The sequence below is a fragment of the Mustela erminea genome, chromosome 12 (assembly GCF_009829155.1).
Source record: "Mustela erminea isolate mMusErm1 chromosome 12, mMusErm1.Pri, whole genome shotgun sequence".
Lineage (NCBI taxonomy): Eukaryota > Metazoa > Chordata > Mammalia > Carnivora > Mustelidae > Mustela > Mustela erminea.
In genome coordinates, this window is record NC_045625.1 from 27,422,676 (window position 1) to 27,446,752 (window position 24,077).

Below are 24,077 nucleotides of genomic sequence, written 5' to 3' on the forward strand. Positions count from 1 at the left end.
GTGAATCATCATGCGTACACATTTCACAGCACTCACCATGGCATATACCCTCCCCAATGTCCATAACCCAACCACCCTATCCCTACTCACCACCCCCCCCCAGCAACCCTCAGTTTTTTGGTGCAATTAAGAGTCTCTTATGGTTAGTCTCCCTCCCAATCCCATCTTGTTTCACTTTTTTCTTCCCTACCCCCTACAACCCCCCACCCAGCCTCTCAAATTCCTCATATCAGAGAAATCATATGATAATTGTCTTTCACTGATGGATTAATTTCACTCAGCTTAATAACCTCTAGTTCCATCCATGTTGTTGCAAATGGCAAGATTTCATTTCTTTTGATGGCTACATAGTATTCCTGTGTGTGTGTGTGTTTGTGTGTACCACATCTTTTTTATCCACTCATCTGTTGATGGACACCTAGGTTCTTTCCATAGTTTGGCTATTGTGGACATTGCTGCTATAAACATTTGGGTGCACAGGCCCCGTCGATCACTACATTTGTATCTTTAGAGTAAATACTGAGTAGTGCAGTGGTGGCTCATAGGGTACCTCTATTTTCAACTTTTTGAGGAACCTCCATGCTGTTTTCCAGAGTGGCTGCATCAGCTTGCATTCTAACCAGCAGTGTAGGAGGGTTCCCCTTTCTCTGCATCCTCGCCAGCATCTGTCATTTCCTGACTTGTTCATGTTAGCCATTCTGACTGGTGTGAGGTGGTATCTCATTGTGGTTTTGATTTGTATTTCCCTGATGCTGAGTGATGTGGAACATTTTTTCATGTGTCTATTGACCACCTGGATGTCTTCTCTACAGAAATGTCTGTTCACGTCCTCTGCCCATTTCTTGACTAGGTTATTTGTACTTTGGGTGTTGAGTTTGATAAGTTCTTTATAGATTTTGGATACTAGCCCTTTATCTGATATGTCATTTGTGAATATCTTCTTCCATTCTATTAGTTGTCTTTTGGTTTTGTTGTCTGTTTCCTTTGCTGTGCAAAAGATTTTCATCTTGATGAAGTCCCAATAGTTCATTTTTGCCCTTGCTTCCCTTGCCTTGGGTGATGTTTCTAAGAAGAGATTGCTGCAGCTGAGGTTGAGGAGGTTGCTGCCTGTGTTCTCCTCAAGGATTTTGATGGATTCCTTTTTGACATTGAGATCTTTCATCCATTTTGAGTCTATTTTCATGTGTGGTATAAGGAAACAGTCCAGTTTCATTTTCTGCATGTGGCTGTCCAATTTTCCCAACACCATTTGTTGAAGAGACTGTCTTTTTCCCCTTGGATATTCTTTCCTGTTTCATAAAGATTAGTTGACCATAGAGCTGAAGGTCTACTTCTGGGCTCTCTATTCTGTTCCATTGATCTATGTGTCTGTTTTTGTGCCAGTACCATACTGTCTTGATGATGACAGCTATGTAATAGAGCTTGAAGTCTGGAATTGGGAAGCCACCAACTTTGGCTTTCTTTTTCAACATTCCTCTGGCTATTCCGGGTCTTTTCTGGTTCCATATAAATTTTAGGATTATTTGTTCCATTTCTTGGGTAAAAAAATTGATGGTATTTTGAAAGGGATTGCATTAAATGTGTAGATTGCTTTAGGTCGTGTAGACATTTTCACAGTATTTGTTCTTCCAATCCATAAACATGGAACGTTTTTCCGTTTCTTTGTGTCTAATGCAATTTCTTTCATGAGTACTTTCTAGTTTTCTGAGTACAGATTATTTGCCTCTTTGATTAGGTTTAGTCCTGGGTATCTTATGGTTTTGGGTGCAATTTTAAATGGGATTGACTCCTTAATTTCTCTTTCTTCTGTGTTGTTGGTGTATAGAAATGCAACTGATTTCTGTGCATTGATTTTATATGCTGACACTTTATTGAATTCCTGTATGAGTTTTGGAGTGGAGTCTTTGGGTTTTCCACACAAAGCATCATATCATCTGCAAAGAGTGAGAGTTTGACTCCTTCTTTGCTGATTCAAATGCCTTTAATTTCTTTTTGTTGTCTGATTGCTGAGGCTAGGACTTCTAGTACTATGGTGAATGGCAGTGGTGATAATGTACATCCCTTCCATGTTCCTGACCTTAGCAGAAAAGCTTTCAGTTTTTCTCCATTGAGAATGATATTGGCTATGGGTTTTTCATAGATGACATTGATGATATTGTGGTATGTACCCTCTATCCCTACACTTTGAAGAGTTTTGATCAGGAAAGGATGCTGTACTTTGTTAAATGCTTTTTCAGCATCTATTGGAATTATCATATTGTTCTTGTTCTTCCTTTTACTAATGTATTGTGTCACACTGATTGATTTGTGGATGTTGAACCAACCTTGTAGCCCAGGAATACATCCCACTTGGTAGTGGTGAATAATCCTTTTAATGTACTGTTGGATCCTATTGGTTAGTATTTTGGTGAGAATTTTTGCATCTGTGTTCATCAAGGATATTGGTGTGTAATTTTTTTTTTGATGGGGTCTTTGTCTGGTTTGGGGATCCAGGTAATGCTGGCCTCATGAGTTTGGAAGTTTTCCTTCCATTTGTATTTTTTGGAACAGTTTCAGGAGAGCAGGAATTCATTCTTCTTTAAATGTTTGGTAAAATTTCCCTGGGAAGCTGTCTGGCCCTGGGCTCTTGTTTGTTGGGGGATTTTTGATGACTGCTTCGATCTTCTTACTGCTTATGGGTCTGTTCAAGTTTTCTATTTCTTCCTGGTTTGGTTTTGGTAGCTTTTATGTATCCAGGAATGCATCCATTTCTTCCAGATTGTCAAATTTGCTGGCATATAGTTGCTTACTTATAAATGTACTTATAATTGTTTGTATTTCTTTGGTGTTGGTTGTGATCTCTCCTCTTTCATTCATGATTTTATTTATTTGGGTCCTTTCTCTTTTCTTTTTGATCAGTCTGGCCAGGGGTTTATCAATCTTATTCATTCTTCCAAAGAGCCAGCTCCTTGTTTCATTGATCTGTTCTACTGTTCTTTTGGTTTCTACTTCATTGATTTCTGTTCTGATCTTTATTATTTCTAAACTCCTGCTGAGTTTAGGCTTTCTTTTCTGTTCTTTCTCCAGCTCCTTTATGTGTAGGGTTAGGTTGGTACTTGAGACCTTTCTTGTTTCTTGAGAAAGGCTTGCATTGCTATATACTTTCCTCTCAGGATTGTCTTTGCTGAGTCCCAAAGATTTTGAACTGTTGTGTTTTCATTTTTATTTGTTTCCATGAATTTTTTAAATTCTTTTTAATTTACTGGTTGACCCATTCATTCTTTAGTAGGGTACTCTTTAGTCTCCATGTATTTAAGTTCTTTCCAACTATCATCTTTTGATTGAGTTCTAGCTTCAAAGCATTGTGGTCTGAAAATATGCAGAAAATGTATCCAATCTTTTGGTAACAGCTGAGACCTGATTTGTGACCCAGGATCTTTTCTATTCTGGAGAATGTTTCATGTGCACTAGAGAAGAATGTATATTCTGTTGCTTTGAGATGGAAAGTTCTGAATATATCTGTGATGTCCATCTGGTCCAGTGTTTCATTTAAGGCCTTCATTTCCTTGTTGATCTTTGCTTAGATGATCTGTCCATTTCAGCGGGGATGGGGGTGTTAAAGTCCCCTACTATTATTGTATTATTTGATACAATTTGATCTTTGATGTTGTTATTAATTGATTTATGTAGTTGGCTGCTTCCATGTTAGGGGCATAGTTTTTTAAAATTGTTAGATCTTCTTGTTGGACAGACCCTTTGAGTATGCTATAGTGTCCTTCCTCATGTCTTAAAATCTAATTGATCTGATATAAGGACTGCCACCCCAGCTTTCTTTTGATGTCCATTAGCATGGTAAATTGTTTTCCACCCCCTCACTTTAAATCTGGAGATGTTTTTGGTTCTAAAATGAGTTTCTTGTCAACAGCATAGTGATGGGTTTTGTTTTGTTTGTTTTTATCCATTCTGATACCCTGTGTCTTTTGACAGGGGCATTTGCCCATTAACATTCAGGGTGACTATTGAGAGATATGAATTTAGTGCCATTGTATTGCCTGTAAGGTGACTGTTACTGTATATGGTCTCTGTTCCTTTCTGATCTGCCACTTGTAGGCTCTCTCTTTGCTTAGGGGACCCCTTTCAATATTTCCTGTAGGGCTGGTTTGGTGTTTGCAAATTCTTTTAGTTTTTGTTTGTCCTGGAAGCTTTCTATCTTGCCTTCTATTTTCAATAATGGCGTAGCTGGATATAGTATTCCTGGCTGCATATTTTTCTCATTCAGTGCTCTGAATAGATCATGCCAGTTCTTTCTGGCCTGCCAGGTCTCTGTGGAGAAGTCTGCTGTCAATCTAATATTTTTACCATTGTGTGTTACAGACTTCTTGTCCCAGGCTGCTTTCAGGATTTTCTCTTTGTCATTAAGACTTGTAAGTTTTACTATTAGATGATGGGTGTGGACCTATTTTTATTGATTTTGAGGGAGTTCTCTCTGCCTCCTGGATTTTGATGCTTGTTCCCTTTGCTATATATTAGGGAAATTCTCTACAATAATTTGCTCCAGTATACCTTTTGCCTCCCTCTCTCTTTCTTCCTCTTCTGGAATCCCAATTATTCTAATATTGTTTCATCTTACGGTATCACTTATCATTTAAAATTTCCCCTCATGGTCCAGTAGTTGTTTGTCTCTCTTTTGCTCAGCTTCTTTATTTTCCATCATTTGGTCTTCTATATCACTAATTCACTCCTCTGCCTCATTTATTCTAGCAGTAAGAGCTTTTATTTTTGATTGCACCTCATAATAGCTTTTTTGATTTCAACTTGGTTAGAATTTAGTTCTTTTATTTCTCCTGAGAGGGTTTCTCTAATATATTCCATGACTTTTTCAAGCCCAGCTAGCACCTTGAGAATCTTCATTCTGGACTCTAGTTCTGACATATTACCAGTGTCTGTGTTGATTGGGTCCCTAGCCATCAGTACTTCCTCTTGTTCTTTTTTTTTTTTTTTTGTGATGAGTTTTTCTGCCTTGTCCTTTTATCCAGATAAGAATATATGAATGAGAAAATAAAATACTAAAAGGGTAGCATAGACCCCAGAAAAATATATGCTAACCAAATCAGAAGAGACCCCAAACCATGGGGAGAAGAAAAGGGAAAAAATGGATAGATAGATAGATAGATAGATAGATGATAGATAGATAGATAGATAATAGATTGGTGAATAGAATGGAGCCACTCAATTGATTTTTGGTATATTCTGGTCTCGTAGGAGAAACTACCTCCCAAAATTTTAAAGAAAGAAAAACTTATATATATTTAAAAGTAAGGTTAAACATGATGAAGGGATGGAATATGTCTTTAAAGATGAAAATTTAAAAATATTCAAAAAAAGTAATTGATATGTTGGTTGGAAAAAGAAAAAAAAGAGGAGAGAATGTGATCAGGGTGGAGACTAGAATAAAGCCATGCATTAGATTTAGGGTATATTTTGATCTATTAGGAGAAATTGTATTCCAAAATTTTAAGGAAATAAAACCTATGTATATATAAAAAAAATAGGCTTAAATACAATGAAGGGATAAAATATGACTATAACAATGAAAATTTAAAAATATTTTAAAAAAGGTATTGATAAGATAAAATTGTTTAAAAACATTAAGAGAGGAAGGAGGAAAAGTTTAAAAAAAATAGAATATGAAAAAAATTCAAAATTTAACTTTGAAAGACTAAAGGATCATGGGAGAAAAGCCATGAATTCTATGTGTTGCTCTGCCATAGCTCTGGAGTTGCACAGTTCTCGCTGATTGGTGAACTTGGTCTTGGCTGGATGTTCTTGGTGATCTTCTGGGGGAGGGGTCTGTTGCAGTGATTCTCAAATGTCTTTGCCTGAGGCAGAATGGTACCACCCTTGCCAGGGCCTGGCTAAGAAATCTGCTTGGGTTTGCTCTAGGTAGCTTTTAGTCCATGAATGCTTTCTCTAGAGCTTTGGAGGACAGGAATGAAAATGTCAGCCTCCCAATCTCTGGCCCAGAGGAGCTGAGAGCCAGGGACCCCACTCCTCAGTGCGCCCTCAGAGAAAAACAGTCAATTCCTCCCATTGCCCTGGTCTCTGGCTGTACTCTGCGCTCACCAGCCTGTGATTGAGCTTTTCTAGCTCTAGTGCATAGCCCCATTTGGAGTCTCCAAACCCAGCAGATTCCTGGTACACATTCCTGTGCTGCTCATCCCAGACTAGGAAGGAGGGGTCTCTCCAGATCTGCCACTTGTGGTGTCCCTGCTCGAAGAGCAGTGGCCCAACTGTGCCATGGATCATGGTTTAAGGTAACTCCTAGCTGAGAGCTCACTCCTCGGCTCTGTCTCTGTAGCCAGCTTTCCCACTCCGATATCTGGCAGCTCTGCCACATTCAGACACCTCTGGTCTTTCTGTGACCCTGCAGGTCCTGAGACCACACAGTCCCTATGAGGGCTCCACCGCTGCTTAGCCTTAGGAGCAACATTCCTCAGTAGGGCAGACTTCTAAAAGTTCTGAATTTGTGCTCTACTGCTCCATCGTTTGCTGGGAGCCAGCCCCTCCCCCTGAGGTCTATTTTCCCATTGCTTCAGATTCACATCTCCGCAAGTCTTACCTTCCAGAAAGTGGTCGATTTTCTGTTCCTAGAATTGCTGCTCTTCTTCTCTTCTATCTCCTGCTGAGTTTGCAGGTGTTCAGAATGGTTTGATACCTATCTAGCGGAACTCCTGGGACCTAATGATATTTCAGTCTCCAAGTCCTCCATGATCTTCTGCAACAGATATATGTATACCCACGTTCATAGCAGCATTATCCACAATAGCTGAAAGGTGGAAGCAGTTCAAGTGTCCTTGGACAGATGAATACATATACAGAACATAGTAATTATATACAGTGGAGTATTATTCAACCTTAAAAGGAAGGAAATTCTGACATTGGTAATGTCAATATTTGCTACAACATAGATGAACCTTGAAGATATTATGCTAAGGTAAATAAACCGGTCATAATAAGGCAAATATTATCTGATTCTACTTACATTAGGTACCTAGAAAGGTCAAATTTATAGATACAGAAGGTATAGTGGTGCTTTTGAGGGAGTGTGGAAAGGAAGGGGTGGGGAGTTATTGATTAATGGGTACAGAATTTCAGTTTGGGAGAATGAAAATTTCTGAAGATGGATAGAAATGCTGGTTGCAGTACAATATGAATAATGCCATGGAACTGTACTCCTAAAAAGTGGTAAATTTTATGATAGGTATATTTTATTACAATAAAAAAACCCTGTGAGACATAGTTAAAGCAGAGCTGAGGGGGCATTTTATTTATTTATTTTTATTAACCTATAATGTATTATTTGCTTGAGGGAGGATTTTATAGCACTAAATGAACACAATAGAAAAGAGGAAATGTCTGAAATCAATAATGTAGGATCTCACCTCAACAATCTAGAAAAAGAAAAGCAAAATAAACCTGGAGTAAACAGAATGGAGGAAGTAATAAAGAGAATGGCAGAAATCAATGAAATTGAGAAATGAAAAACAAGAGATACTTAACAAAACAAAGAGCTGGTTCTCTGAAGAGTTCAATACTGTTGTCAAACCTCTACCAAGACTGAAAAAGGAAAGAGAATGACTCACATCACCAGTATGAGGAATGAAGCATGGCATATCAATGCCAACTCTCTAGAATGTATATCACATGTTCTGTTTGAGATATATTAAGTTTGATATATATCATGAAACTTTCAAACCATAAAGTAGTCACTGGGGTTTAGGTGCCTTGATGTACAAGAACTGTTTTTGAAACCTGTGTCAGCAGGTCAAAAACATTTTGTTGTCATTTGCCATGTGATAATGCATCCTTCTTCTGAAAACAAACAAACTTGATTAAACTATCATGTGTAGTGCATTGCACAGCAAGCCTTAGTTTGTTTTAAGCCATGCAGATAATTTATATAAATCATAAGAAATGAATGAGACCATGTAAGTTTCCTTATATATTTTTCATTATGTCATGAACGTTTTTGCATGATTGCTCCATTAGAGAAAAAAATCAGCATCCCAAATGATGTCATTGTTGTCATTGAGTACAATGAAGGAAGGTCACGTCATAGAAGAAAGGAATGACAGGGTTGTGTCTGTGTGACTTAAATGCCAATGAGCCTTGTTTATCTACCTCCTCACGAGATAGCTAGAGGCTGGGGGATTAATCAGGAAGCATGTTCTTCAGTTCTGCTCAGGTTATTGATGCTTGAAGTGGAAAATCTTCATCAGAATGCAGAGAAATCAGAGTGGGTGATAGCTGATTGTTACTTAATATTGAATAGAAAATGGAGACTTTGTTGAGAAACCACTCAGACTGATGTCTGTACCCAACTTCTGAACCTTTTATCCACTGATTATAAAAAGAATCTATTATATAATTAGACCTCTGAAAGGGAGAAAGTAGTCTCTACTGATTTTTGACCACAACTTCTACTAAAATGCCAGGGAAACACGATCCTGTATGCCATTTAATGTCACAAGAATTTCTGCAATTACACAAAGCAGTGTTTCTCAAGCTTTTGGCAACTTTAGGTTGCCAATTTCAGGTACAATTTTAAAAGAGTCATCAACTCTGTGAAAAATGCTGATGGTATTTTGATGGGGATTGCATTGAATGTGTATATTGCTTTGGGTAGCTTAGACATTTTAATAATATTTGAATCCCTTTTTCTATTAAATAGAACATTCCAACAAATTTTAGTCACCAGGAGTGGACAGTAGTGTTTAGTATTACCTGTTTAATGGTTCTGGAAATTCATATTCAAAATAGACCTAAAATTTAAAAACAGATTTTTTATTTACTACTTTGGGCATACAAAGGTATACTTACTCCGTTACTATGTTACGTATATGTGACATTCTGTAGTATCATCTCAAAAACTGAAAAGTCAAATGTCTCCATACGAAAGATAATGGTGAATGAGTCTTTATCCATGCTTTGTTTCATTCATCTCCATAAAGCGTTCTTTCAGGTTTTGATTAAATATGCCCGATAATGTATATCAACAACTTCATTCTCCACAGGTAAAAAAGCCATCAGGTATTGTGAAAGAGTGAAACTCAACAATCAATCTGCAACATGGCTTAGTTTTCTTTTTGAAACTTTAATATTTTATCCTTAACGGAAGAACTGTGATGTTTTAGTATGGTATCATAGATTCAGACTGTTTGAGATTCTTCCATTTCAATGAGAAACACAGTTTAAGTAAATTACTTAAAATCTTGGAAATGATCTCCAGTATTAGAAATGTTTCATCTAATGGTTCATTTCACTCATTTGCATACCTTTATAACAGTCTGCATTCTTATGTGCATAAAAGCATTTCTTTGCACAGCATATTGAGAAAAATGCACGATTTGATGATATTCCCAATTATGCTCTTTTCTTTTGACTCTGAATTGAGATCAGGAATGGGACTCTGGAGCTGGACTGCCTGGCTTTGAATCCCAGCTCCACTACTTACTAAGCTGTGTGACTGTGGACAATTTACTTAACCTCTCAGTTTCTACATTGATACACTAAGGTTCATATTAGATAATAAAAATTTCATAGGTCATTGTAGTAATTAAATGAGTTAATTCTTGTAAAGGTTTTAGAACAGTGATTGATACATAGTAAGTCTCAGTACATGCTATCTAATATATATGAGTAGCACTAACTTAAAAACTTACTCTGATAGCAGTCATTTTATTTAATTGTAGTATACATAGTGCATGTGGCTTTAATTGCTTTTCTAAATAATTGCTCTTTAGTAGTTGGGACTCTTTCTGACATGGATTGAAAGGAAAAAACCTTGAACCTAGCTTAAATGAAAAAAGGAATGCATTAGCTCATATAAACTGGGAAATCCTAAAGGATATTTCACATTAAACCTGGCTGAATTAAGAATTCAGACAATACTATCAATAATAAATCAACCTCATATTCTCTCGCTCTTCAGTCTCTTGCTTCTGCTTTCCTGAATTGGGCTTTATTCTCAGAGGGGAAAAAAAAAGGCTATCAACCACTCTGTGCTTAAACTTTTTGACAATTAGGACTTCAAAAAGGAGAGACTGTCCCTTTCATGGCATCATTATGAATCCCCATGTAAAATAAACACATGATAATAGCTTAAAGGAAAAGCTGTCTCTGTAGTTAATTGCCCCCTCAATCTTCTTTCTAGAAACAATTCTCCTTATCTCCAGATGAAATATCAGGCATGTTCCACATCTTTTAGCTAAGAATAAATAGTTTAATTTCTTAGTATTAAAAAATTCAGGCTAATATTAATGCTTCAATATTTCATCCACTTTAAAGCTTCTTCCACTCTCCAGCTTGACCCTTCTATAGGCTGTGAGTTCTGTGATGGGAACATACAGGAGAAGTCAGTTTCCTCACCATTTTCTGTCCCTGTTTTTCTGCTGCTTCTCTCCCATTTGCTATGCTGCTGCTTCTTTAAATTTTTTTTCCAATACCAAAATGAAGTGGAATTTATTATTTTTCATTTTATTTAATTTTACTTCTTTTCAGTGTTCCAGAATTCATTGTTTATGCACAACACCTATGCTCCATGCAATATGTGCCCTCCTTAATACCCACCACCAGGCTCACCGAACCCCCTACCCCCATCCCCTACAAAACCCTCAGTTTGTTTCTCAGAGTCCACAGCCTCTCATGGTTTGTCTCTCCGCCTCCAATTTCCCCCAACTCACTTCTCCTTTTGAATCCTATAGTGTTGGAATAGAGGAACAAAATCAGGTTAAGGACAGGAAAGGTTTGCCCATGTGATACATCTGTCATGTGGCCTTGGTACCCTCTGAAGAGTGGCTAATATATAGATGCTCAGTCTTCTAGTTGAGCCCCTTTTGTGGGTTTCTGAGAGACTTGTGGGGAACCTCTTTCCTGTAATTCCCTGAAGCTAACAGAGGTCTCTCCTGGCTAAACACTCATTTATTTCCTGTTCAGTTCCTGGGATCTGACGGGTGTCCCAAGACTTGATCTGAAGAGTCTACTCTCCACTTCTTTTTTTTAAGATTTTATTTATTTATTTGACAGGCAGAGATCACAAGTAGGCAGGAGGCAGACAGAGAGAGAAAGGAGGAAACAGGCTCCCTGTTGAGTAGAGAGCCCGAGGCGGGGCTCGATCCCAGGACCCTGGGATCATGACCTGAGCTGAAGGCAGAGGCTTTAACCCACTGAGCCACCCAGGCGCCCCTACTGTCCACTTGATTGAGAATCCTTTAATATATGTAAGTCCAGCTTATCTTCTTCAGGGTTGACATCTTGCCTCCAAGTTCTGGAAGTATGGGCTGCTTCCAGCACAGCTCTGTTTGTTGGGATTAGAAATGAGCTTGCCTGATGGCAGTGGGAGTTGTCCTTTTACTCTGACCTCATCTGGTCAGGCTTCCCTGCTGCTCTAGACAAGCTTTGCCTGGGATTAGGTAGATCAGTTTCTCTAGTTTGGGACTTGTCTTGGTAAGTGTGTTTGGTTCTTCTACAAACTGCATTCTTTAAGCTGCATCGATAAAATAGGTAATATTTTGGCCCCCAGTTTGATTATTTGTTTTTTTCTCACATTGTTCAGAATCTAGATAGGGAAAAGAGTTCTCTTTATTTAGATGGACGGAGAATCTCAGTGGTACAGATCACCATGCTGACAAACACCAATCCACTGGAGAAAATATAGAATGAAATGGGAGAGCCTAGGGCATAGCCTCTGACTTCAAAGTTTTAGTCTAATTTAGGGAGCTAGGCAAATCAGTCAACATGTATAAGTCAATGTACTAAAGACAATAATGGCTATGTATAAGTCAATGTACTAAAGACAATAATGGCTGTATTTATTTAACATTAACTCTGTGCCGGGCTTTACATGTATTTTCTTATTTAATTCTACAGCCACATTGATTTAGGGACTAGTATAATCTTCATTTTACAGATTGAGGCTCAGAGAATTCAAATAACTTGCCCCAAGTTAGGAAGAGTCAAAGCTCAAATTTGAGCCCAGGTCTGTCTGATTTCAACTTTTTCTTTTCTTTTTTTTTTTTTTTAAGATTTATTTATTTATTTTTGAGAGAGACACAGAGAGCACAAGTCAGAGGGGCAGAGGGAGAGCAAGAGAGAGAGAATCCCAAGCAGATTCCACAGTGGGCATGGAGCCTGAGTGGGGCTCAACAGAGGAGGGGCTCGATCCCACAACTCTGAGATCATGACCTGAGCAGAAACCGAGAGTTGAAGGCTTAGCTGATTGCAACAGCCAGGATTTTAATCAGCACCCTTGAAGGCCTTATTTTGACTTTTAGAAGCTTAGAGTCTAACAGAGAGCCAGACATGCAAATTTTCAATTTCAGGAAAACATAAGAAAAGCTTCCTTCTAAAAAAATGAAACAAGATGGGATCGGGAGGGAGACAAATCATAAGTGACTCTTAATCTCACAAAGCAAAGCGAGGGTTGCTGGGGGGTGGGGGAGTAGGGAGAGGGTGGGGTTATGGACATTGGGGAGGGTATGTGCTATGGCGACTGCTGTGAAATGTGTAAGCCTGATGATTCACAGATCTGTAGCCCTGGGGGCACATAATGAATTATATGTTAATAAAAATAATTTTAAAAAACAAAGAAAAGCATCCTTCTATCAAGTGCTTTGATGTAGTAAGTTATATGATATAAGGTCTTTCTTAAAATGCTAATGGCATTATTTGGCAAAAACAAAGGGTCTTAGTTTAGGCTGCTGTCACAAAAGTACCATACATTGGGTACTTAAAAGCAACAGAAATTTACATCTCTCAGTTTTGGAGGCTGGAAATCTAAGATCAGGGTATCAGAATGATGAGGTTCTGGTGAGGAATCTCTTCCGGGTTACCGATGGCTGATGTCTGGTTGTATTCTCATATGGTAGACAGTGAACTAACTCTCTGGCCTCTTCTTATAAAAGGTTTTATCTCATTCATGAGTGCTCTACCCTCATGACTAGTCACCTCCCAAAGTCCTTCCCTCTGAATATACCTCATTGGGGATTAGATTTCGAATTTTGGTGGGCAAAACTTTTAGTCCATAATAGTCCTAGATATAAATGCATGAATCCGCAGGAATCGTAAAGCTCATCTCTAGCACCCAGTAGTTCATGCGCTCCACTTGTGTAAACCGACCATTGGTGTGTGCTCACCAATGCCTTTTAATATATTCTGAAATAAAAACAAATTCTATTCAGGATCAGAAAATCACACGATTTTTGAGAGCTCCAAAGATTTATTTTTACTGTACTTGATTACATAAAGAAATATAACATGAAATTTCACAAAAATAACAGTATTCTGATTTTATTTTAAAAGTGATTTTTTTATGTATATACTTATTTGATACCATAGCATATAGTAATGATGGTAGAGAATAGATCATCATCATCATTATTATTATTATCAATTCAATTTTTATTATATTATAAGGAGCCTGAGGCTCAGAGTTATAAAGTGGCTTTCCAAGTCCCACAGTTAGCAGCTGCCTGGACTCTCTTCTGACTGTAAATCTTTCTACTCTACTTCAGCGCTACAGATACAGCCAGCAATCACTCTAGCTTTTCCTTGGCTAGTTCCTCCAGAATGATGGATATCTTCAAAAAGTTGCCAAAGTGACTGCAGGAGCTGACTGTTGGCTGGCTAGAAATAAAACATATATCAGACACTGTGGTAAAGCACAAGTGCATTTACAGAGGCATTGTTTTTAATCATGAAAAGCTGGTATGACAGGTAATTTTTTGAAATATTAAATTGTGTTTTGCTTTTCCAGCTCTAAAAAATAAATAAATAAAAAAGAACGAGCAGTATTTATGTTTTATACTTTGTATTTTCCTCCCCTCACTCCAGAAAGGCAACCAGGACTTTGCATTCTTTTCCCCTGGGTGTAATTTGTAAGCAAAACAAAATTCCTGATGGAAAATCACTTTTAATGGTCTTTTTGGAAGCTTAAATTCACGAGAAGGCAGGAAGAGAATCCAGTCTCTTCTAGGCTGCGAAGTAAACAAAAGCAGTGAAAAAGTTGGAGTACGCCACAACATTCAAAAGGGGATGGCGATCTGCTAATTTGTGGCGTATTTGAGATGCAAAGTATAATGCATTGAAATATTCTTGGAAGCAGTAAGGAACCTCATGGTGGGATGACGACTTGATAAATCTCAGGAGCCTGGACCCCAGATACTAGAGCTGGAACATAGGCAAACATTCAGGCACCTGACAAAGGTTCCAGAGCCACAGGACTTCAAAGTTCAGTATAAGAGAGATGATAGGTTTATCAGTTCTCAGAATGCCTCAAAGGCCCGAGAGGTCTCTGTGAACATATGTATTTACCGGAGCTCCCGTCATCGTCTTTGTACAAAGGCACAGTCAGAAAGGGGATTCTCAAAAACATTGCTTTTATATCACAGAAATAAAGGATACAGCAAGCGAATATAGTCAAAGATATCGTAGTAGTATTGCATGATGACAGAGGTCAGGTGCACTTCTGGTGACCACAGTGTAAGGTATAGAGAAGTTGAATCACTGTTGTACACCTGAAACTAATGTAACACTGTGTGTCAACTATGCTCAAGTAAAAAATACATATTTTAAAGGGATGCTTTTCTAGATAGCTACTAGCTGGAAACTTAAAGATTTATTTATACTTGAAGATTTAATTTAATTATATTTAAAAACAACAGAATGTATTTGTATATGTGAATGAGGCAGAGTTGGATAGTTGAAATAAGTTTGGCAAATGTGAATAATTTTGACATTGAGTGATAGGTACATGGAGGCTTATAATACTATTCTCTTTTTGTGTATGTTAAAAATTTTTCATGATAAAACATTTTAAAACATTTTAGACATAATAAAAAACATAATGAAAACATGTTAACCTTCAGTAAGATAACAATTCTTGCACCCCTATTTTGTAGAGTAAGGTTCATCCCGGCCACGTTGGGAAGAGCCTAAGCAGTACAGCCAAAGGGAGTAGTTCAGTAGCAGGACCCGCCATGGGCTTAGAATGAAATGGCAATGTACGTGACATGCATTTTCCATCCTTGATCAAGGTTCTCTCTTTTTTATTTTTTATATAAACAAAGATATCAGAAGTCAATATATTCCATTTTAGTCATTTCTATGTGGAAATAGAACAAATATGTCATGCTTTTATGGGGCTAGATTAATCATTTGAATCAATATTCATATCTTTTATTATAAATATGGTTATTGTTCGGTATTTGATTCTATGCACTCCCCCCCCTTTTTTTTTAACTGAAACCTGAACAAATGTTTCTGCTTGTTTTAGTTCCAGGACAAGCTCTACTAAAAACAGAGGTGGGATTTAACTAGAGCCCCCTATCCACAAAAGCTGCTAGATCCAGATAATCTTGCTGGCTTTGATCCTCCAGACTAGAAATAAAAACTGGCCTGGATCCTTACCAGAATTTGGGGATTAGATCTCATTTCCAGATTCAGATAAAAGCCCTGGTGTCCAGTTCTTGTCCTACTACCAGCTGCGATGCCCCAAACTTTCCCCCCCAAGCCCTGCGGGTGCTCTGGGATGGGGTAATCAGCCAGCCAGGGTTTCAGGGCTCTCAGGTTGCCCTGATCTCCTGAGTTGCCAGCCTCTTAGAATACTGCCTTAGGACCCGCAGCTTAGCAGGCCCAAAGCCTGCACCAGCAGAGCTCCTTCTTTTGGCCTAGATGTCTACCACCAGGATACCCCAGATGAGGAGATTCCAGCTGAGGGAAGTCTAAGCATCCCCCTAGAAAGGCCTGGAGCCCAATCCTGAGGACTGCGTGTTCTCTGAGTGGTGATGCTCTCAGGAGGGGCCGAATTCCCCTGAACCAATTGTAAATTAAATATCTAGTAGCTCAAGAAGATTTGAAACTAGCTTCCAAGGAGTACAAACTACCAGACAGTGATTCACAGACACATCTAGGTCTTTGGGGGATGTCCAGGCATACTTAAGACTGGCCCAAGTGCAGCTACTTCCCCAGAGGAAGAAAACTTCTACTTTGGAACTGCCCTCAACATTCAGACCCCTGAATGCTTTGTCCTTCAGGGCTGAGGATGGAGTATCAAAACCTGAAAAGGTTCAAAAGACCCTAAAGGTCTTTGAAGTGATGTGCAGGAAGAAAATGTTGCAACTTCTGTTTACATTCATTTGTATCTAAAAGACTAAAATGGAATATACTTTAATAAAATAGAATATATGATTGGCAGTGTTATCCCCACTTGGTCCATGTGCCACTGGAGATATAAGTTGTACCCTGAGGAGAGAATATACATTCCACAACTTAAGGGGTCAACAGCTGCACGCCTACACACCCCTTCAAGCACAGTGTGGTTCAAATATGTTTGGTTATGTGTGTTTATGAATTTGGTATCATAAAGAGTAGACTCTTTATAGTGTCTAAATTTGTAATGACATTAGGTGTGACCGTATAAATCTATTTTATGTATTGTTTTTTGTTGTTTTTTTTTTATGCAACATAGTTGTCTTGTTATCTTTTGGCAAAGGATCTAAAAGAGTAACAGTTCTCTTTCACTAAATGACAAGTACTCCAAATTTGGTGACCTTTTCTTTGATGACAAGTAGCTGTCAATAGATGGCACCTAACAGAGATCCTCAAAAAAGATAAAGACATTTATTGTCTCCTTTCAAGTTAAAGGTGACATTCTAACAATGAGTGAGAAAGTAACTGTTTTTTGTTTTGTCTTGTTTTCTTTTTAATCCTGCTATGGGAAAAGAATTTTGGAAAATGGATGTTTGTATGTGTTTACATCATTGTCAAAAATGATATGTCTCAGATATAAACTCATATCTTACACTAAAAAAATTAAACAGAATTCCTTAAGCTATTTTAAGATCTTCCAAATGAAGAGTTTCAGTGGTTTTTTGAAACCATTTGATAAAAATTTTAAGAAAGAAAATCCCTTCTGACTAGTTACCAAAAAAAAAAAAAAAATCAATTTTGACATCAGGGAAAGGGAGAATTTATGAATTTTAACAATACAATCAAACAGGAAATGTTGTGAATAGGACTGAGAAATTAATATGATTTAGAAAGTTCAGCCAATGATGCACTTCCTCTGTTGGATCCACAGACCTTTTGAGAAATATTTTGCAGCTGTGATAGTCATCAAAACCAAGCATCAAAATAAAATGAACACACTAGAGCTTTAATTTCTGCAACATAAAGCACTGTCAAGATTTTATTTAAATGATGAAACGTATTCTATCTCATCACATTGCTAAAACTATTATTAATAATAATTTAGTGAGCCCTTTAATATAGATTTTTGTTTAATTAATAAATATATTCTAAATGTTTAAGTATTTGTAATTCATTTTTATTGTATATGTACAGTGTCTAGTTTGGTAGTTTGTAGTGTACATAGTACCCAGTACTATACTATATACATGTATAGGTTGCTTATGTGTACATATATATGTAGAGAGAAAGAACCAAAAAAAAAAAATTATGTAGGAATGTCCCTGGGTCACACTCATGAGATCCAGAATAGATGGACATAGCTTTTGTGTCTTTTTTATTTATTTGACAGAGAGAGAGCACAAGCAGGTGGAGTAGCAGGTAGGGGGAGAGGGAGAAGCAGGCTCCCTGCTGAGCAAGGAGCCTATGTGGGGCTCAATTCCAGAACCCTGGGATCATGACCTGAGCCTAAGGCAGTCGCTTAACCAACTGAGCCATTCAGGTGCCCTGGATATAGCTTTTGAACCTCAACTTGAAACAGGGGCTCTGAGGCTGGCTTATCTCTTTATCTGTAGTGTTAAGCCCAAGTCCTGGCTATACTGAATAATAAATGAATGAAAATTTCAGTATGGCTAGAGGTTTGAATTGTTCTCATTTAAAAATAAGCATTCATTAATTCTTTCAAAAACTGTTTTAATCCAACCACATATACACAGAGTACTGAAAGAAAATTGCAAAATATTTACGCATTTGTTTTTTTTTTAATTTTTTATTTTTTATAAACATATATTTTTATCCCCAGGGGTACAGGTCTGTGAATCACCAGGTTTACACACTTCACAGCACTCACCAAAGCTATTTACGCATTTGTAAAAAAAAAAAAAAAAAAAAAAAAAAAAATTCTATTCCAGTTAGACCTGAAAAAAGAAACCTGATGTTTCTGTTATTAACCACTAGATGGCAATAGCTCTACATTACTCTCCATCTCACTTCCTAGGGATCCTTCCCTAGTGGTCTTGGAGTTAGCCCAGAATGTTATCTCTGCAGATACTTGCCAAGAAAAGGCATATCTGTTTTAGCAACTCTGATACTGATATTACTGATGCAAATGTATTTCTGTGCTTGTTTCTTCTTGCATACATCTATGACTTTTACAACAGTTATCCACCAATTTGATTATCTTGGAGCTGTAAATTATTATAACAAAATCAATAAAGAATTTATTTTTAAGCTGTAGAAGTCCATAAAGGTCTACATATGGAAAATTTAAGATAATTGCTGTGCTTTTATATAGCATTCTGATATATTCTTTCTCCTTCGCCCTAACCTCATGGCCTTGGAATTACAGAATGAAGACATGAATGCAGCTATAAATACAGATAAGGATGGCAGAAGTAAGAGATCTGCCCTTGCTTCTCTCCCTGGCTATTGCTTTGTATTCACAAACAAGTCACCTAACTGTGACTGAGACCTGTCCAGTTTCTCTTTCCTGGAGCAGATCTACAAAGACCACCTGCAAAATGCATGAGATTCTGGACGGAAAATGATGGAGTGGGAGGCAAGATAATGGCTGGGCAGTATGAAATGCTCTTCAGCTCAATACCTTAGGAAAATGGTACAGTGAAATTTTCTTTTGAAATAGGAACAAAATTTAAATCAATGCTTTCATGAAGCTGTTCTGTTTGAACTTACTCATACAGCAATATCAGGGTAGTAGAAAGAAACCATACCCAAAGTTCAGGAGTTGAACTAACTAGTTTGGTCTAAAACCCTCATAGATAAGGTGACTTTTTCTATGTATTTATCAACTATTGGCTCTAGTGTGACTAAAAATTAGGAAATGAAGCTAGTTTAATTAAAAAAAAAAAAACACTTGTGTGGGGAGCCATGCAGCAGGAGCTGGGAGTCACGTAGATGGATATGCCTGAGGAGGAGGGGCTGTGAATGTTTAACCCAAAGATAATGGGTGCGCTCATGGACGACGAACGTTCAATGCCTGGAGTCACAAGGAGGGTATAGGATTAACTTGTAGTTTTGGGAAGGGCACAAGATCTGTAGGACAATAGAAACCTATGGAGTCACGTAGGTGCTCACGAGCATCTCACATGCTCATGGATAAGGTCACTAGTAATCCTTCTGATTGGTGTTTAGGTGAATCGCGTGATATGGTGATTGGGCATTTGTAACTACTGATACTATAATAAGGGGCTTAATTTGAGGAGCGGGGTTCCCGGATCAAGATATGTAGAAGACTGACAATAAAGAAGTTTGCCACTCAACCTCGTCTGCGGGTCGTTCTTGCGGGTCGAGAACGACACACTTGACCTTTGAATTTGTATCCGTTTTTTCCTTAAAGATTTATTTATTTGAGAGAGAGACCATGAGTGGGAGGGAGAGAGGGAGAGGCACTCTCCAGCAGACTCTTTGCTAAGCATGGAGTCCAATGTGGGGCTCAGTCTCACAACCCTGAGATTACGGCCTGAGCTGAAACCAAGAGTCATATGTTTAACTAGCTGGGCCACCCAGGTGCTCCTGAATTTGTATCTTTTTATTTCTCAAATACTTTTAGCTCTGATGGGTTCAGAAATGAAGTTTTATTTTAGCATCCCCATATGCCCTGACAACTGCCTCCTGTCCTCCTCTCCCACTTTTCAGATCGTTCTGAGGACAATATATATGAGATATTATTTATTATTTATTTACTTGAGAGAGTGAGAGCATGCGCAGAGGAGAGAGGCAGAGGGAGAGGGAGAAGCAGGCTCACTGCTGAGCAGGGATCAGGAGGCTGGGCTATATCCCAGGACCCTGAGATACTGACCTGAGATGTTAACGCAGTAAACCACCCAGCCACCCCCTAAGGGCAATATTTGAAAAGAAAGGGCAAGAGAGAGCTAAAATGCAGGCACCCTGAGTATTTCTAAAATTAAATAAATATTAATGATGAAGAAGCAAAAAGCAAAAAAAAAAAAAAAAAGTCACAGATTACTGTGATTTATCTGAGGCCACATTTCGCTTTTTATGTTGGAAAATAACAGTTGTTCTAACCACCCTCATGCTTTCTGCATTAATTTAACTTAAATTCCATCTAAATCTTGTTATAATTGGTTTCTTCTAGAGAGAATGCTAAGGGATTATTTTCGGATTGAATCTTCTCTTAACTATCTACAACGAATTGTTGTTGAAAATTATTTTAGGGCGCCTGGGTGGCTCAGTTGTTAAGCGTCTGCCTTCAGCTCAGGTCATGATCTTGGAGTCCAGGGATCGAGTCCCGCATCAGGCTCCCTGCTCCGAAGAGAGTCTGTTTTTCCCTCTCCCACTCCCTCTGCTTCTGTTCTCTCTCTTGTGGTCTCTCTCTCTTTCAAATAAATAAACAAAATCTTTTTAAAAAATTATACTTAAAAACTGACCAAATGAACTGGAATCAATGTGGTATCTCCAAAAGAACATTTATTCAATCATTCAACAAGCTCACATAGAATGTCCGGCACTGTGTTCTCATGTGACAGAGTCCAGAGCTGGGAGCAAGAAAAAGGCAAAGCAGTCTTGTTCTTATGCACCTCTTTGTTTTTCAGGTGTTAACTTTTTGAGTATCTCCTGGCTCACTCTTCTCACGTCTCTTTGGCCAGAACTAGGCTTCATACCTGCTCTAGGCCAACCCCTCCAAAGTGTATGGGGATTCTGTGTCTCTCCTAGGTCAATCATGAGCCATCCCTAGACAAGTCTGGCTTCACTGTCACCTGAACAGGGATGGCGGATAAATGTTAGTGGTAGGAGACAGTACATGGGCAGCACAGGATATAACTTTTTAGGAGAGAGGCTGGTGAGTTTGAAGAACTAACAGGTCAAGGACCAAAGTTTCTATAGCCCTGAATGAGGTAGTATTGGAATGAATGGAAAGATTCAAATCTATGAGAAATGGGCTAGGGCACAGTACATCTCAAAAACTAGATTGTGGAGGAGACTGGGAGTCTGCAGCTTGGGATGACCAAGACCACAGCTTTTGAAGGTGGGAGTCTATCTCCCTGCGTCATTGTTAGGAATGAGACTGGTGTGGATAGAAGAGAAACTCTTCTGATTCATGGTCTCAGGCACTGGATGCAGAGTTTGTATTTGTAGCCTTTTGCTGAGACGATTCAGGCTGTCCTTGAGCAGTGTTTGCATCGCTGTGAGAGGGTGTGTCAGCAGCCAGTGTGCTCAAAGAATTAATCTGGGGAGTGTCATTTGTGCCTCCACCACTAGGTGGAGATCTGTGTACCCACGCCAGTGGACCAAGAAGGGCTAGTATGTCTGGCTCACTTGGACCCTTGGGAGACTCCTGGGCACTGATTAGAGGGGAGTCAGAGCCCTGGGTTTTGAAAGATTCTTGGTATCTTCCAATTTTGCAGACAAGAGTGGGAAATTGGAAAATTGAAGTACTAATGGGACAAGGATTACATGTGGCTGCACCAATGACTATGCAAACAACTGAAGCCCTGGATGACAGGGTACCTGTGTGTCTGGGGAAAAAAAAAAAACAGTGAATAAAAAAAACCTGTAGGTTCAATATGGGGGTGTAAGGGATAGATGTTATAAAGCAAAGGATAAATTATAAATTATATTCTGTTTATTGTATTTGTTTCGTGTGACTGACTTGAACTATCCTTTATCAAGTATCCATCACTGGTGCCCCCTTTAAATGTGTCCTCTTCTAATGACAGCAGAAGATAAGAAGAAAATTATTTTGCTAGAATGCTTTTGCCCATATGATTCAAATTTAAAGTGTGCCAGTGAAAACCACTGGTATGTTATTTGGTAAGTGGACGAGAAAAAGTTACGTTATTCCCTAAACACTGTCACAGGCACACACCTAGAGAGACATAAAGTCACAATAGCTTCTTAGGGAGTAATGGGAACCTTACAACTCAGCACTTCAAACTGAACGCTTTGTAAAAGTGTGTGTGTGTATGTGTGTGTGTTTGTGTCATTGGGTCTTGAAAAAACACATAATATATGCAAAGAATAAATAAACATATCCATGATTTTTTTTTTTCTCAATGAGTAATTTATGACCCTCAGAACACATTGTACAACTCCCTTTCATGCGACTAGGCTCCTCTGATGAATTTAGAGCTAGAGAAAGAAAGCGAGTTATTTCATCTGAGAAACCACCCCACTGGGCCAAAGCTGTATAAAATACAGTTTGATGTTATAAAGGAAGATAGGAGTGCAAGAAAACAGGAATCAAGCAGAAACTGAAAATTTTGGAAAATCAACTGGAGTTAAAAGAAGATCAAAAGAGGAAACATAGTAGTGATAGCTTTGAAGATTAGCCATTGACAACTTAATCCTTGCTGTTCCTAATGGGTCCTTATAGACACACCAAGGGAGGGTGGTAGAGATGGGTGGTAAAGGGTGCTTAAACTCTAATAAGTTTCATCTTACCACAAAGGAACATAATTTCCATTTGAATGAGAATTAGAAAAGGCATTTATTCCATAAATAAGCATCTAGGATGTTATCTAGTACTAACTAGGCAAATAAACCTAAAGAACATTTCAAGTAATTTTGGAAAGTTCTTGACTACATACATGCATATGGGCTTTCCCCCCAGACAAATATGAAATCAATTCCAAACTCTGTGACTTAATACCTGAGAGACCTTAAGTCAGTTATTTTTCTGAGCCTCAGTGTCACGAGTTGTAAAATGACACCAGTATTAGTATTCTGCAACAAAGGGTGGCTGGGAAGATTAAATGAGATGAGGATGAAGCACCCAGGCCAGGGTCTAGAGAACAAGAGATGGCCAGTAAATGCTATTTCCATCCTCTCTCTGGAATAGTGCCTAGCTTACACCAACCTGGCTGTACCAGTTAAGGTCCAATCAGGATATGGAAACCATGTAGCGATTTTAATAAGTTTAATAGAAAGGATATTAACAGTAACAGGGAATCGGAGTAACAAGGAAATAGATGATAAGAAATATAATTCTTTAGAATATAGGAATGGTAACAGAAAGGGTAGTCACTATCCCTGGGGTATAACAGAGCAGTCAAGAAAGGGCACACACCATCCCTCGCCCCTGTGGCTGAGATTCAGATATTGTTGAAGAGATTGAAGCTGTTGGTCACCAGTGCTGTTTGCCAACTGTGCACGGCAGGAGGAACAAGGTGTTGAAGGTGTCTGGACTGCAGAATCCCTGGCTGGGGAAAGCACAGTGCTGGAGAAGCTACACACGCTCCAGGAGCCTACAGAGGCTCCTCCCTTGTTGACTGTCTCTCCAGAACTCTCTGTTCACAAAACTTAGCATTGTCCCCTGTGGCAAAAAAAAAAAATAATCAAAGAGCCCATCTCCGTCTCACAGATGATGCAATGGCCAGTAGATTTGTAGCTGAAAGCCAACAGAATGCTAATTGGCACACTGGTTAATCTAGTTTCCTTTTTGGGTGCATTAGTGTGGAATCATTTCCTGTGAATTTATCCATGGGACCAGGACATGTGAATGGCCAGAGACAGGCTGGCTAACTCCTGGGAAGCCAGGAGGAGATTTTTGTTTCTTTTATTCCATATGTATCTTACCTCCCTCACTTTCCCATGAAAACATTGCTAATCTTATCAAATTCTGGACCTCAGATTCATCCACATTTGCTAATGGGCAGGAACACTGTGCCATAAATATCACAAACCAAAGCTATACTTTTTAATCTTCCGCTCTTCCTCTTTATAGTGCTCTTGGGAGGAACTGTCACTTTTTTTTTTTCCTTCCCATATACCACTTGAATATCCTTGTCACCATGTCAGATCCCTCATACCTCATGGCTGGTCAGTAGGTGGTGATATTCCAAGATCTGAAATAGGGAACAGTGCAAACAAAGAGC